This window comes from Neovison vison, chromosome 13 (genome assembly GCF_020171115.1).
Source record: "Neovison vison isolate M4711 chromosome 13, ASM_NN_V1, whole genome shotgun sequence".
Classification (NCBI taxonomy): Eukaryota; Metazoa; Chordata; class Mammalia; order Carnivora; family Mustelidae; genus Neogale; species Neogale vison.
This window is the reverse complement of record NC_058103.1, coordinates 90,139,124-90,152,500: the sequence shown is the minus strand read 5'-3', so window position 1 is coordinate 90,152,500 and position 13,377 is coordinate 90,139,124. Positions and strand designations below refer to the sequence as shown.

The following is a 13,377-nucleotide window of genomic DNA, read 5'->3' as shown; positions in this document are numbered from 1 at the left end:
GGCTGTCTGAAGTTTTATCACCAACACAGCAGTAATAAGTGCTGGCCAGAAAGACTTCTGCTCTTCGGCAACTCCCGCAGTTTAAGCCTGTAAAGTTAGGGGTCATTTAGAGGTCAGTGCCAGCTGGGGGCGGCCTCTCCAGTCTAAGCTGGGACACCCAGGGCAGGGATAAGGTAACTGCCAACCATAAACCCAGCCACCTTTCAACCCACTAGAAAGACAGAGCCTCAGGTACACATGGTTGATATTAGAGCCCAAGAAACGTTTTCAAATCAGGTGGCGGCTGAATCACAGGAATGTAAGGGAGCAGCAGTTATTTCGTCTAGAAGCCTGGATCTAATTTTGTGGGAAATCCAAAAATAAGTGCCTACTTCATGTTACTTTAATGTTTAATAATGCCCATCAAATATTCATGTACAAACAGAGTAAGATGATAAGAAATCTCCTTTATTTCTCCAAATTTAATAAAAACAAAACCATTTTCTACCATTGGCGAGTTACCCTTGTCCCCGTGCATTTAATGATGCTCAGTGCCCGCACCCTTGAGCTGATGAACACGATTCACTGGCTGTGCGTTTGGGGGGTGGGGGCGGCACAGAGGGTGGGCGTGAAGCCTAGAAGATAGCTAGCAGTCCCTTAAAAATATACCCGCTTACAACATCTCCCAGTATTTCCAGTTTCAAATCTTAAGTGCAGGGGGACTTAATGATTAATGAGCCCGCATGGGGCCACAGGCAGGAACTGAAAACCCATTCTTTGAAATTAGCCAGAAAAATTCTAGTGTGTGTTGGCAGCTCTGCGTTCCTAAGGAGTTGAAACCCCTTCCTAGGAGGACAGCAGCCCACACTTGTTCAGGCCTCCTGTGAGCACTCTAGTGGGAATACAATTAAGCCCAAGACTAATAGCGGCAAGAGAAACCAAAGGAGTCTTTTGCATATGGTGTTTGTTTGCAAAACAATGAACTTCTTTATAACTTAAGCAAGTATAGCTCAGTTGTCAAAAAACGCTACACCCCCTCAGGTCTGGTGGGGAGGATGGGAAGGGGAGAGAAGACTGGGGGGTCAGTGACGGGCAGTGAGAGGTGAAAACAAAAGGAGAGTTGAAATTGCACATTTATCCCCACCTGGCACTTCGGTGTTAGCAAGGAATATCTAGCAGATCACAAAGGGTTCCAGAAGCATCTCTTAAATCAGAAAAGGAACTTAATTATCTCCTCTTTCCCCACTGTTTTTACTGGGACCCAGGAGGACTGACCCATGCTTTTCACCCCCCCCACCCCCCCCCAAGGAACTCTCTTTATCAGCTCAGGATAAGACCAACTGAGATGCTCAGGAGCACCCTGGAGAAACCTCCTCTCTCCTCCTTGAAGTTTCTAATGGAGGACACACATGGCAGAGGCTTCACCTCTTTTTATGTGCTACTAATCCTGGTTTTGTTTCTTCCTATGGGCCAACTCTTTAGGTAAAACGAATTGCTACTTTTTCCCTTTTTAATTTCACCCTTTTACTCTTTTATTATTTACATCTGGAGGTTGTTCCCTTATTTATGTCTTTCTCTCCAGTTCCCCCAAACACTCCCTTCCTCACAGAGCTGCAAGGCATCATGGTTCTTAGTTCTCAGCAGGAGAACTCCACACTGTCTTCAAACAAATAATTATGGGGAAGGTTAGAGGTTCACTCAAAGGTCATTTCTTTGGATACTCGTCAGAATGTTTACATTAGTAAAAACGGGGTCCGCTCAAAAGGTTGTTCAATGGGGGACACACAACAATGCAGAACATTAAAAAAGCATTCTGTGTGCGCGCAGATCTTTATAGAAGCGCTGAACTTGGAAATGCCACTCCAGTATTACATTTTCAACTAGTTACCATGGCATGGACAGGATGTTCACTAGCAGTTATGGCGATGGCCTTTCTGTGCCCAGTTCCACTAAACAAATATGCATAGATGCCTCTGAAGGTTTTCAACTAGATCCTTTTCAAAGGGTCCTGGAGATTCTGCTCTTTTCACTTGGGTTCCATTTAGCTTCTCTGAATTTTTGTTCTCAAACAATGTTTTTGATCCATAGTGCTATATCTTGCCAGATTCATAATTCTACCACATTCTTTCAAATCACACAGAATTTTAAAAACATATGGGCCCCAATTTTTCAGAAATCTCTTAACTTACAACTCCTGCCAATTGTCAACTCCCCTGATCTTGAGATATCTTTTATAAACACCGCGGATGTTGTTATAAGAATGAACAATTAATGAGTTGACTGGAAGAACAATTTCACACCAAAAAAATGAGATTAACCACACAGTACTGATGATCCACAGACCTCTCTTGGAAAACCTATCAGTGTACATAAGATGAAGCCATTTAATTATAGATTTTTAAAAAAAATTAAGTTAGGAGTAACTTTTATTTCTTTAGTACTACTAAGATAAAATTTCCAAATGCAGTCTTTCCCCAAATTATATGACATGAAATTTTTTCCACTTCCTCTGATCTATATTTTAAAATGACCTTATTCAGTGCTCAAGCAGTAAACAGAATATCAAGTTTTGATCCTACTTAAAATTTGAAGACTCTAAGTTGAAAATCAACTGATCCTCTATCTTTCAAGGTCCAAGCTCCATTCATATGGAAAAATGCAACTCACTGGTTCAAAGACAAAAGACTTGTCTTAAAAAGACTCAAAAGGTTTTCTGGATATTAAATGGGTCTTACAAAATAACATTTTGATGAGTTAAGTGTAAATGAATCAGACACATATGGATTAAGTTATCCTTGAATTTCACACGGGTTTAAAAAATAAGGGGAAAAGAGGGTCTTGGCAAAAACATTTTGGACTTTGCCAAACCCAAAACATTTGAAAAATTGCTGAAGACATCCAACTAACCAAAATGCAGCAAGCTGCACCCAACTTTAATGAAAACCCCCACAAGTTATTTCCAATTCAAAGACTGTTAGGTTTTTCATCTGTATCTGATATTAAAAATTTTCTAAGTTTTAATGTCATCCCAGAATGATTTTGAAGTTGAGGATATATAATATGCTTTTTTATTGGTATAAACAATTTAACCTGAAATTACAAAGTCTTTTAGAAAATTAAATAGCTTTTAAAAACACTCTGAGATTTGTAAAACTTGTGCGTAAAACGTGCCATATATGATAAATGCCATAAATAAAATGTGCTAGTAAGCCTAGTGCCTTATCCAGATTTCACTTAGCAAAAATTTTCATTAGCCTCATTGAGACTTTTTTTAAGGGCTACAGATAATTCCATTAGTGACTCCTTAGGGAATGATACCCTAAAGTGCTCTAGTTCCATTGATTTGTATTGAACACAAAGTTACTATCCACGCTCACACGAAGACTCTGGAGAGTATCTATTAAGACTATCTACTTTCTCACTAAATTTTACGAAAATAGAAAATGCATTAGTATGTGTGATTCTTAAAAATTATATACTGACTGTTAGCTTAAAAATAACTCAATTATAGAAATAAATTCAATGACTTTCCAAGAATCACGAGGCCTTTCCGAGTCAACTTAGAGATGAAAAAAAAAAAAAAGAATTTATTAAAAAGAATAGCCCCAAGGGAATAAAACATCATGGAAATCTCATCCTGCTGTCTTGCTGGAGAGAGAACTCCTAGAGACCTCCCCGGCCCCAACCCCACCTCGGCCCCCCAACAGAAGAGCCAAACTTTTCAGCTTTGCCTATTTTTCTGCCACTGAAATTTGACCATCGCGGTTTTCCTCTGAAAGGTTTTTCACTCCAAAGCATATTTGAGATTGACAGAAGTAGGCTTAGGTGTCGTTCCTGCTTGTTGGTTGATTTCTTCTCTTTTCTTTACGCCCCTCCCCCACATCTTTTTAAATGACTGATAAATCCCTTCTTTCTGGTTCACTAACTTCATGCCACACCTGGTAACCAACTTCTTTAGGCAGCATTCCTTTTGTTAGAAAGTGAAGGCCTCTGTGGAGTCACCTGGAAGGCCGCCAGCCCTGAACGCTCTGAGGAGGAACCAGGAATCCCTGCATGGAAACTTTTCCGTGAATGGGTCTGGTCCAGGGAGGGGGCTGAGCTGTTGAAGAGGGATCGGGTTAACTTGGAAGAGGTGTTAGAGGCAGCTTGGTGACTGGGGACCTGTTGAAAAATGAACAAGTTCTGCTTCTCCACTCTCCGAGTCCGTGGGACTCCTCAGTGAGGATGCCTATTCATGAAGCTTGCTACCGGTTAGCCTTTGAAGTAAGGAAGCCTCAACCCTGACAAATCAGTTAGGAACTGTTTTTCTTAGTTCACACACATGGAAAGCAAGGTTTTTTCCTATGTGCTGTGGTTATGGCTAAGAGTGGGGTTTTCTCAGTAAGATACACAAAAATGGTTCAATTGGTGAGCTAAGCAAGTTTAATGTCTTTGAACATGTACTCAGGTGCATGAATGACTGGGTCATGGTGCAAACCTAAGTTTTTCACTGATGGACAGACAAGGGGTCTTTTCTCTCAGACACCTGTGAGCAACGTAAGGTAAATGAATGAGATTCATGGGCTGCTCATAAACACGTTCCCAGTACCCAATTTCCCTGAGCTACAGATTAATTTATAATTTGAGAGATACTAGACTTATTATCTATAACTCCAAAAACACATGAACGAATTACTCATAAATTTACAATATGAACACATGATACTAATCTGGAATCACAAACATTTTGTGGCTTTATGAATACGCCCCGAGTAGTGGAATGTTCATGCCGAACACATGAAAGGCTCTGGACAAAATTATAAAGTAGCTAATACTTTAATGACCTTCTACTACATTTTTTCAATATTCTTTTATCTAATTCTTCCCTAGAGTTACAAGAGCTTACATGGGTTCTTTACTAAAATACCCTACTTTGGGCAAACCCTCTGCCATTATTTTTCCATATTGCAGACTTCTCCATAGAGCAAAGTGATGGAGAGCATGGGCTCATATTCTCTGCCCTTTAATTGCTGTGTGACCTTGGGCAAGTCTACTTAAACTTCCAGGTCTCAGTTTGTTTCCTGTCTATAATAGGGCAGTGGTTGAGCCCAGATTTTTTTTTTTCCCCTCTCCTTTCCTTTCCTTTTCCTTTTCCTTTCTTCTTTCCTTCCTTCCTTTCTTTTCTTTCTTTCTTACTAGATTGTTTTGAGGATTAAGGGACATGTTGTATGTAAAATCTATGGCATAGTTCCTGACACATAGTAAGAGCTCACTAAATGTTAGCTTACACTCAAAATGCACCTATCTCAAGTCCCTTCCTAAAGAGCTCTCTTCTTTCATAGTAACAGTTAAGACTAGGTCGGTGACTATTAAGCCAATCCATGCTGGTTTGAACAGAGGATGATAATGTGCCTTACACTTTTCAGGTAGCATGTGTCCCTGTGGTAGATCAGGGATCACAGCTAATTTAATGTATAATGCCATGGGGGGGCAGATTTTAGATACTGGAGCAGACATCTGCTGGGGCACACGGTAGTGGGACAAGCTATTTTGGAATCACACTCTCTAAAATGGTTCTCTACACCCCTGCAGGTCCAAGTGTGTTCCATCCACCAGTCACCTGAACATCACCTTGACTTTGTTAGAACTGTAGAAATCTAGTAGTCCCCCACCCTGGCACTACTGAATCTGAATCCGTATTTTTAAAGATCTCCAGGTGATCTCTGCACATTTAAGTTTAGAGGTCCTGCTCTAGATCACATACCACATAAATGATTGAGTACTCTTCTGGAGAAGAGAAACCTGAAAAAGATCGTTCTAGTCATGAAACTTAGATATGAAAGTGCATGCATTATTCTCTTAAGTTACCTCAGACCTAAATAGTCGTTTGTTGCTCAAGGCAAGAGATTAAAAAATTTATACTAATTTAATTCATTTTTACCCCATCTGTACTTCCTAAAGAAAAAGTTTGGCTAATGTTTTTGTGAAACTGTTCTCTCAGACGGATAGGAAGAAGATGGTAGAGTTTTCTTCCCCTCTCCACTTTTTTTTAAAAATGTGTATTTCTTTAGTGTTTGAGTTCTCTTTTCTTTTCCTTTTTCTTTTTTTTTTTTTTTTTTTTTGGAGAGAGTGAACGCGTGCAGGTTTGGCATGGGAGGAAGAGGGGAGAGAGAAGAATCTTAAGCAGGCTCCACACCCGGCAGGGAGACCCACTCAGTCGGATGCTTAACTGACTAGACGACCCAAGTCCCCCTGCTGTTTAAGTTTCAATAATAAGTATAATTATTTTTATAATTAAAAAATTTTAAAGGTGAACTGGAGAATTTGGCGTCTTATGTGATTAAAGGTACTATGGCCAACAGTAGAGACTTTTTAGTAAAAGAATTTGGGAAATTTTAAGACAGGAAATTATCTTTTATTTCCTTTGTAACACCAAGTGACAATAAACACTCTTCCATAAGTATAATCAGACCTGATGGCATGTAACAAAACATCCCAGCAGGTTATGATTTTGAAGGACTGTTACTCTTGCAGAATTGCCATCAGATTATTCATATGTGGCTATTTATCATGTACTATAAAAGTGATCCTTCAAAAGCTACTTGATAGCAAGGGAGGGGAAAACACGTACGCTTCCTCAGCTACTCATATCTAGGATCTGTCCTCTTAAAGATAAAATACTAAGTCAATAGACACAAGTTGTAGTATATTACCTTGTCCTGTACATGATTTATGGCAGACGGAAATCAACAAGAAACTGAATTACTTTGGAAATTTTACTACTGACATTAAAATTCCAGATCTGCATAGCCACACACCTTACGAGACTTCTGAAAACAACTTTTTGCAGACACAGAACATCGACAACTTCATTCAGTTCTATTGGCGTAAAAAGCAGGAGTCATCGCGTTCAAATTACTGATTACCCGTTACCTGTTCTTCTGCTTAAACACTAAAGCCTGACTGGGCTTTGAAAAATCAACCAGTCATTTGATACCAGTTACATATATTTAAGCCAATTCTCATTATGTTCCTAGCCATTTACTAATTCACCCTAAGAGGAGAAGATCCCAACAAATCTGGGATCTTTCAGCCTTCACGATCACCTTTGATTGAAGTATTAATTCTTTATCCTACTTCTCAGCGGAAACTACCAAAGCATGAACTTGCTAAAAATGCACCAAGCTGTTTAGCAATTATGTATTAGATATGTTTGAGGAGATCAAGGTGCACTCATATACCCTCTGCTATGGCTATCTCTCTGATTAGCTTGTCATCTGCTCGGAAGAAGATGTAGCCTGATTCTCCCATACAGTCTAGCAGGCCAGCTGTTAGCTGCCTGTCAAGCCCTCAAGTGGACAAGTAGTCCAGGAGCAAAAATGTCACTCCTTTGATCTGGCAAGGAGCAGCTGCTGATTTATAGAGTAGGACTTTGTTCTTCCGTTCTATTTTACTTTCTTTCCTAAGGCAGAACCACAAAATCCAGGAGAAAAAAAAAAAAAGTGCCGTTCCCAGCAACATCAACAAGCTCTGACAACTGCAACAGGGTTTTTCTTGGCCCTAACAAAGCTCTCAGGCATCTCCTTTGACGCTCACCTTTCCCCCTCCTCTCCCCACCCCACCGCCATTTTTTGCAATGCGGTAGTTATTGTTTAATTCAGCTTCTGTAAATGGAATGGACTGTGGCCAGCAAGCCTGGGGCATAAACACACCTGTATGAAAGAAGCCTTATTGTAGCAACCATCTACAAGCAAGCTCACATGAACCACGCGTTCCTGAGTTCAGAAAGAATGCTCCATTTTTCCTGACAGCAAATTTTACCCTAAGTGAGTTTCTATTTTTGGTGCCACCAACCTGTGATGACCACATTTGAACTGTTTCCTCTCCAACAGCACTGTACTCTTTAACTCAAAGGGAAAAAAGGATTACTTTTTTTTTTTTTTACATCTGTGAGCAAATATATCATCAAAAATGTTTATCCCCTGTCAATAATATCAGTCATTAAAAGCTGAATTAAACATCCAGAAAGCTTTTAGCAAATGCAGTATCAACGATTCCATAATGTTGATTTCATTGCCACTGATTTATACTGACACAGACTTCCTGAGTAACATATAAGGGAAGAAAATCAACAACAAAAATCTACATAAGCCATATGCGTTGTCTTGCTAAGAATTAAGCTGGTTTCATGCATTTTCTGAATGGATAAATCTGTCAGGTCAGAGAAGCCCTGTCAACCAAGTGGAACATGAAACACTGTGGCCTTGACATAAACTGTGAGAAGTCATCAGCCATATGTATGTGCGTGTGCCCATATATATGCGTGCACATACACACATACATGTGGCGATAAACTACGCCAGAGATGAACACCTGGCTAGCTAGGCTTTCTGTGCTACTCTGGAGGAAAGGCTGATAAAGATACATATATACATTTATATTTATATATATACATATATGTGTGTGTATGTATAAATGTACATATACATATGTATACATATACATACACACATATACACACATATACATACATATACACATACTCTTTTATATAATATAAAAGAGTATATATAAAATTTTATATATATAAAGAATATATATATATATATATATATATATATAGTTATGAAGCTAGGATATTTAGCCACATAGGTCACACAGGTCAGAGACAGGAATGTTGTGGGTGGGAATGCTGAAAACAAAGGAGAAAGAATAGTTGCTAAAAAAAAATCCTTGCTTCTGCTCCAGTCATTTCGCACTCTAGTGTTTGCTCTCTTCTCCCCCTCTCTCACTTTACAGCGGGAATAGAGATTTTTCTCAGCCTCATTTCTTACTTTGTCCTATGTTGCCCTTTGGTCAGTCAAAAATTATTAAGCACCCACCTCCTCAATGTTGATAGAATTGCACTGGTAGATGCTTTCTCTGGGTGTGTGCCTCTGTGTGTGTGTGTGTGTGTGTGTGTGTGTCTGTGTGTGTGTGTGTGTATCCCAGTGAGAGACCAGGTTCCAAAGGGAGAACAAGAGCAGGTAGGAAGGGAAAGCAAGGTGTAGAGTAGCAGGGATCACGTAAAGCCTATTTCCAGCCTTTTCCCATCCTATAAAAATTGGAATGAATTTTCTTTAAGGTCCACAGCAATCTGTGCATGTGTCACATAAAAATCTTCCACATTCTATACTTAACAATACACTAGTTTAATGACAAAATACAACAAGGTTGTATGTAAGGAGAAATTATAGGTAATACATAAATAGTTATGTGGCCCCCTCTCTATTTTTAAAATTTTGAAAATGCAGTTCATGCTTTTAAAGATTTTTACTCTTTGCACCCACAGAAAGAAACTGAAAAGCACAATTTGACAATACATAAAAATTGCAAATCAACACAGTCCCCACTGAGTAAGTCAGTGCAAGAGGGTCAGTTTTCAAAGTCAGATGGAAGTTAATCACTGAATACATGGAGGAGGAAAAGCTGAACCAGATTAAAAGAACAGAGAATACTGGAGAGGAAGCAAGTAAGGAAATGGCATGCACTAGATACTAAGGCAGAGGAGGGCCCATTTTGTGCAAGGAGATTGAATTCACACTGGCTCCTGGTTTTGGAAAAGTTAACAGGGGTTAACAGACAAGCTGGTGGAAACTCTTTGTCCCCCAACCCCCCCCCCAGTTTTTTTGAGACATAATTGACCTGTATCACTGTGTAAGTGTCAGGCATAAGGTGTTGGTTCAATAACCATATGTATCACAAAAGGATGACCACTGAAGCTAACACCTCCATCGTGTCATATAGTTACCATTTCTATTTTGTGGTGAGGACATTTAGGATCGACTCACTCAGTGACATTCAAGTACACAGTAGTACCGTATTGCTGACTACAGCCACCACGCTGTGCAAAAGATCCCCAGAACTTACTCATCTCCCAACCGGAAGTCCCACCCTTTGACCAACACCTGACATTTCCCTCACACTAGTGGATGTTCTCAAGTGACCAGCTGAATCCCTGATAATCCTGAATAGGGGAATGATTACACAAAATAGGGTGCTTGAGGAGCTATGCTGATGAGAAGGTAGAAGCTGAGAATGTAGAAGGGTCTAATCCAAGCAAGAGAGGGAGATGAAGTGAATGCAGATTAAGGTGGTAGAGATGAAAGGGAAGCTTTTTATTAAAAGCATAAACCCTAGAATCTGTTTTTGGTCTGGTATGGTGTATAGCTGATAAAACTTGGAAATTCAGAAGGAAGGCCTATTTGTTGTAGTGAGGAGAGGCAAACTCGGCTTCCTAAATGTTACCTTTGAGTGGACAGGGGGACTCCCAGGCTGAGGACCCAGGTAGGCCACTCAGTCAAAGGACAAAAGAAGAGGGAAGGGTTGGAAAGAAAACTTTACTTCAAAATTCTCTCATCTCAAAAAACTCCAAAACTATAAGAGTATTCCAGAGCTGTGTCAACAAGTCTAATAAACTGCCTGGCTGCCTCTAAAAAGTACTTCCTTTTCATAGATCTTCCAGATTTTACAAAGGCCATCTAAAAATGGCCAGCCAAGTCAACTGTCAGTAAAAACCTCTGTGGCTGGGACCTTCTTTCTATGAGGTCCGGTCTGCTTTATGTTTTTTATTCCTGGGATACCCTGTGAGACCAGATACAGAAGCTAATGGTAATAATACACTGGCCACCCCACGGGCACAAGTCATGTTCCACTCCACATTTAACAAGGGTAAGTTTAAGTGATAGAATTTATGAGAGTTTTAAAAACTGGACACAAGAACATACATATAGGACACTGTATGTGTTTAAGCAATAGCATAAGACAATCAAGGGTAGGTTTCCTCTAGGTAGTGACAACTAATTTAGAAGAGAATTGATAGGACAAAGTGTTACATTTAAAAGGGACTCCATTAAGTGTGATGGCTTCCAAATTGTATCCTCGTCTCAAACCATATTTTTCTTTTTAAATGGCCTTTTAAGGTGAAAAATACAGCACTTCACCCAAAATGGTGTGGAAACAAATGGTTCTCAAGTTTCTATTCTTCATCTCAGGCCAAAGCACCCCAATGCCAGCAATCTAAAGCCACTTGGTGTTTGGAGGGAAGGTGTTATGCATGTGAATGTGCCCGTGGCTCTTTCATTTGTCTGTGGGGCTCCTTTTTCTAAAGCAGCAGGGGAAACTTCAGAAGACCAGCTTGTCTAGCCAGGAGTGTTTGGATGGGCCAAGCTCTTATCCTTCTTTCAATTCTCCTGCTGGTTTAAAAGAAAGGATGTGGCAGAAGACACATGCAGAAGGTGGCAACATTCTTAGGGCCCTTTATCCATACCACTGCTTTCTTTAAATTGTAGCTTGGTCTCTTGTTTGAGAGGCTGAGATTTTAGCACTTTTAAAGGGAACCATAAGTGAGAAATCTCCTAGGTGTTAAGCTTTGGAGTGGCTTCAACCCAAAATACAAAAAAAAAAAAAAAAAAAAAAAAAAAAGAGAGATTAAAACACAGAAAGTCAAGTAATATTAAGAGAGATCCAACAAACAAAATATCATAAATATGCATGTATATTTCTGTCTTTCTGTTTAAACCAAATGCTATTTAACCAGTTTATGTCGGCATCTAGTGCAGGTGCCAAAGGAATTAAAAAAAAAAAAAAACACCCTGAAAAATTTTGAAGTCTTTTAAAATAAGCTATAATTCTAACAGCTATGTATTTAACAATGCTTAAAATTAAAACATATCCCATTGTGTTGAGAAGCAAAAAAAAAAAACCCAAAAAACCTATTTATGAATGTAGGACTTAACATCCTCATGTTTCTGATGTTTGAACGTCAAAGACCAAATTCCAAATAAAATTTCCTAACTGCTTTTCTTAATAACCAATTAAACATCTTTTACTTTGACTTGATAGCCAGGTAGCACTCTCTACCTTCTCCAGAGATGTTATATGCAGGCTTTCCAATGCGACGGTATTATTACCCACAAAATTTTTAGCATCATCCTGTAATCATAAAAGACATAAAATATATCTTTATAAACCACAAGAGACTTGGCAAACCAGCAGTTATGCCACATCTGCTTTAGTCCTTAAATATTTTAGCTTTAGAGGGTTAGTTAGTGGATTCCCCACCCTGAATTGCAGAGAAATAAAGACGTCAACCTTTGATTCTGACATTCCACACAAAGCTACAATCTCCAATAGACAAAGACACAAACACATTGTACTGCAATTAGAAAGAATTTTAGAGCATATTCATGTTTCACACCTATCAGAATTTTCCCTAAAGTGGTTTAACTATTAGAAATAAAAATGAGGGCATTTGAATTATCTCTATTTCACAATAAAGTAACATCACTGCCTATCTGAAAATAATTTTATTTAGAAATTGATGTAAGGGTCACAGATTCTGACTTTAGAGTCAGGTAATGTACAAATAAACAAAAAGGCAATTAATAAGTATAAAGTGGACTCTTGATCTTGGAGTCATGAATTTGAGCCCCATGCTGAGTGTAGAGATTACTCAAAATAAATAAACTTTAAATGTCCAATTTTTTAAAAAAAGATTTTATTTATTTATTTGACAGATATCACAAGTAGACAGAGAGGCAGGCAGAGAGAGAGAAGAGGGGGAAGCAGGCTTCCTGCTGAGCAGAGAGCCCGATGCGGGGCTCGATTCCCAGACCCTGAGATCATGACCTGTGCTGAAGGCAGAGGCTTAACCCACTGAGCCACCCAGGTGCCCCAAAATACATAAACTTTAAAAAAGTAAATATAGGGGCTCCTGGGTGGCTCAGTCAGTTAAATGTCTGACTTTGGCTCAGATCATAATCCCAGGATCCTGGGATTGAACCCCACATCGGGCTCCCCGCTCAGGGGATAGCCTGCTTCTCCCTCTCCCTCTGCTGTTCCCCCTGCTGTGCTCTCTCTCTGTGTCAAATAAATAAGATCTTTACGAAAAAAATAAGAAATAAGTATAAAGTCAATACGCCAACTAACCAGGAACACACTATCCCTTCTGTCTGGGCTGGCCCTTCTCCCATGCCCAACTGGTCAACACACACTCCAAATTCTCTTCAGGGAGCATCTCTTTGCAGTTAACTTCCCAGATTCCACAGTCTGAGTAGGAAGCACTTCCTCAGTCAGTACACCTATCTAATATGTCCATCACAGCATTTATTCAATATCATGACCACAAGTTACTTGTCCATCTTCCACCAGATAGCTTTAGAGAGCAGGGACCACATCTCAATTCTGTCATTATTGAGTTTGTGTCAAGAATTGGGTACATGCTCAATAAAATGTTTGGTGAACAAATAACTGAGTGTATGAAAATAGGGCTCCTCCACGTTGGAAATAGCACAGAATTGAGAATATAATAGCTTGTCAGAATTTTCTTCCCTCATTTTTCAAGTGGCATAGCTGAATCCCCGAGGAGCTAGGATGAGG

The 13,377-nt window shown here is 39.4% G+C and overlaps 1 protein-coding gene across 8 annotated transcripts in view; it reads right to left on the bottom strand.

Moving 5' to 3' along the window:
* Window positions 1–13,377, bottom strand: part of MEIS2 (Meis homeobox 2) — a 209,234-nt gene that overhangs the window by 6,099 nt on the left and 189,758 nt on the right. The window lies entirely within an intron of this gene.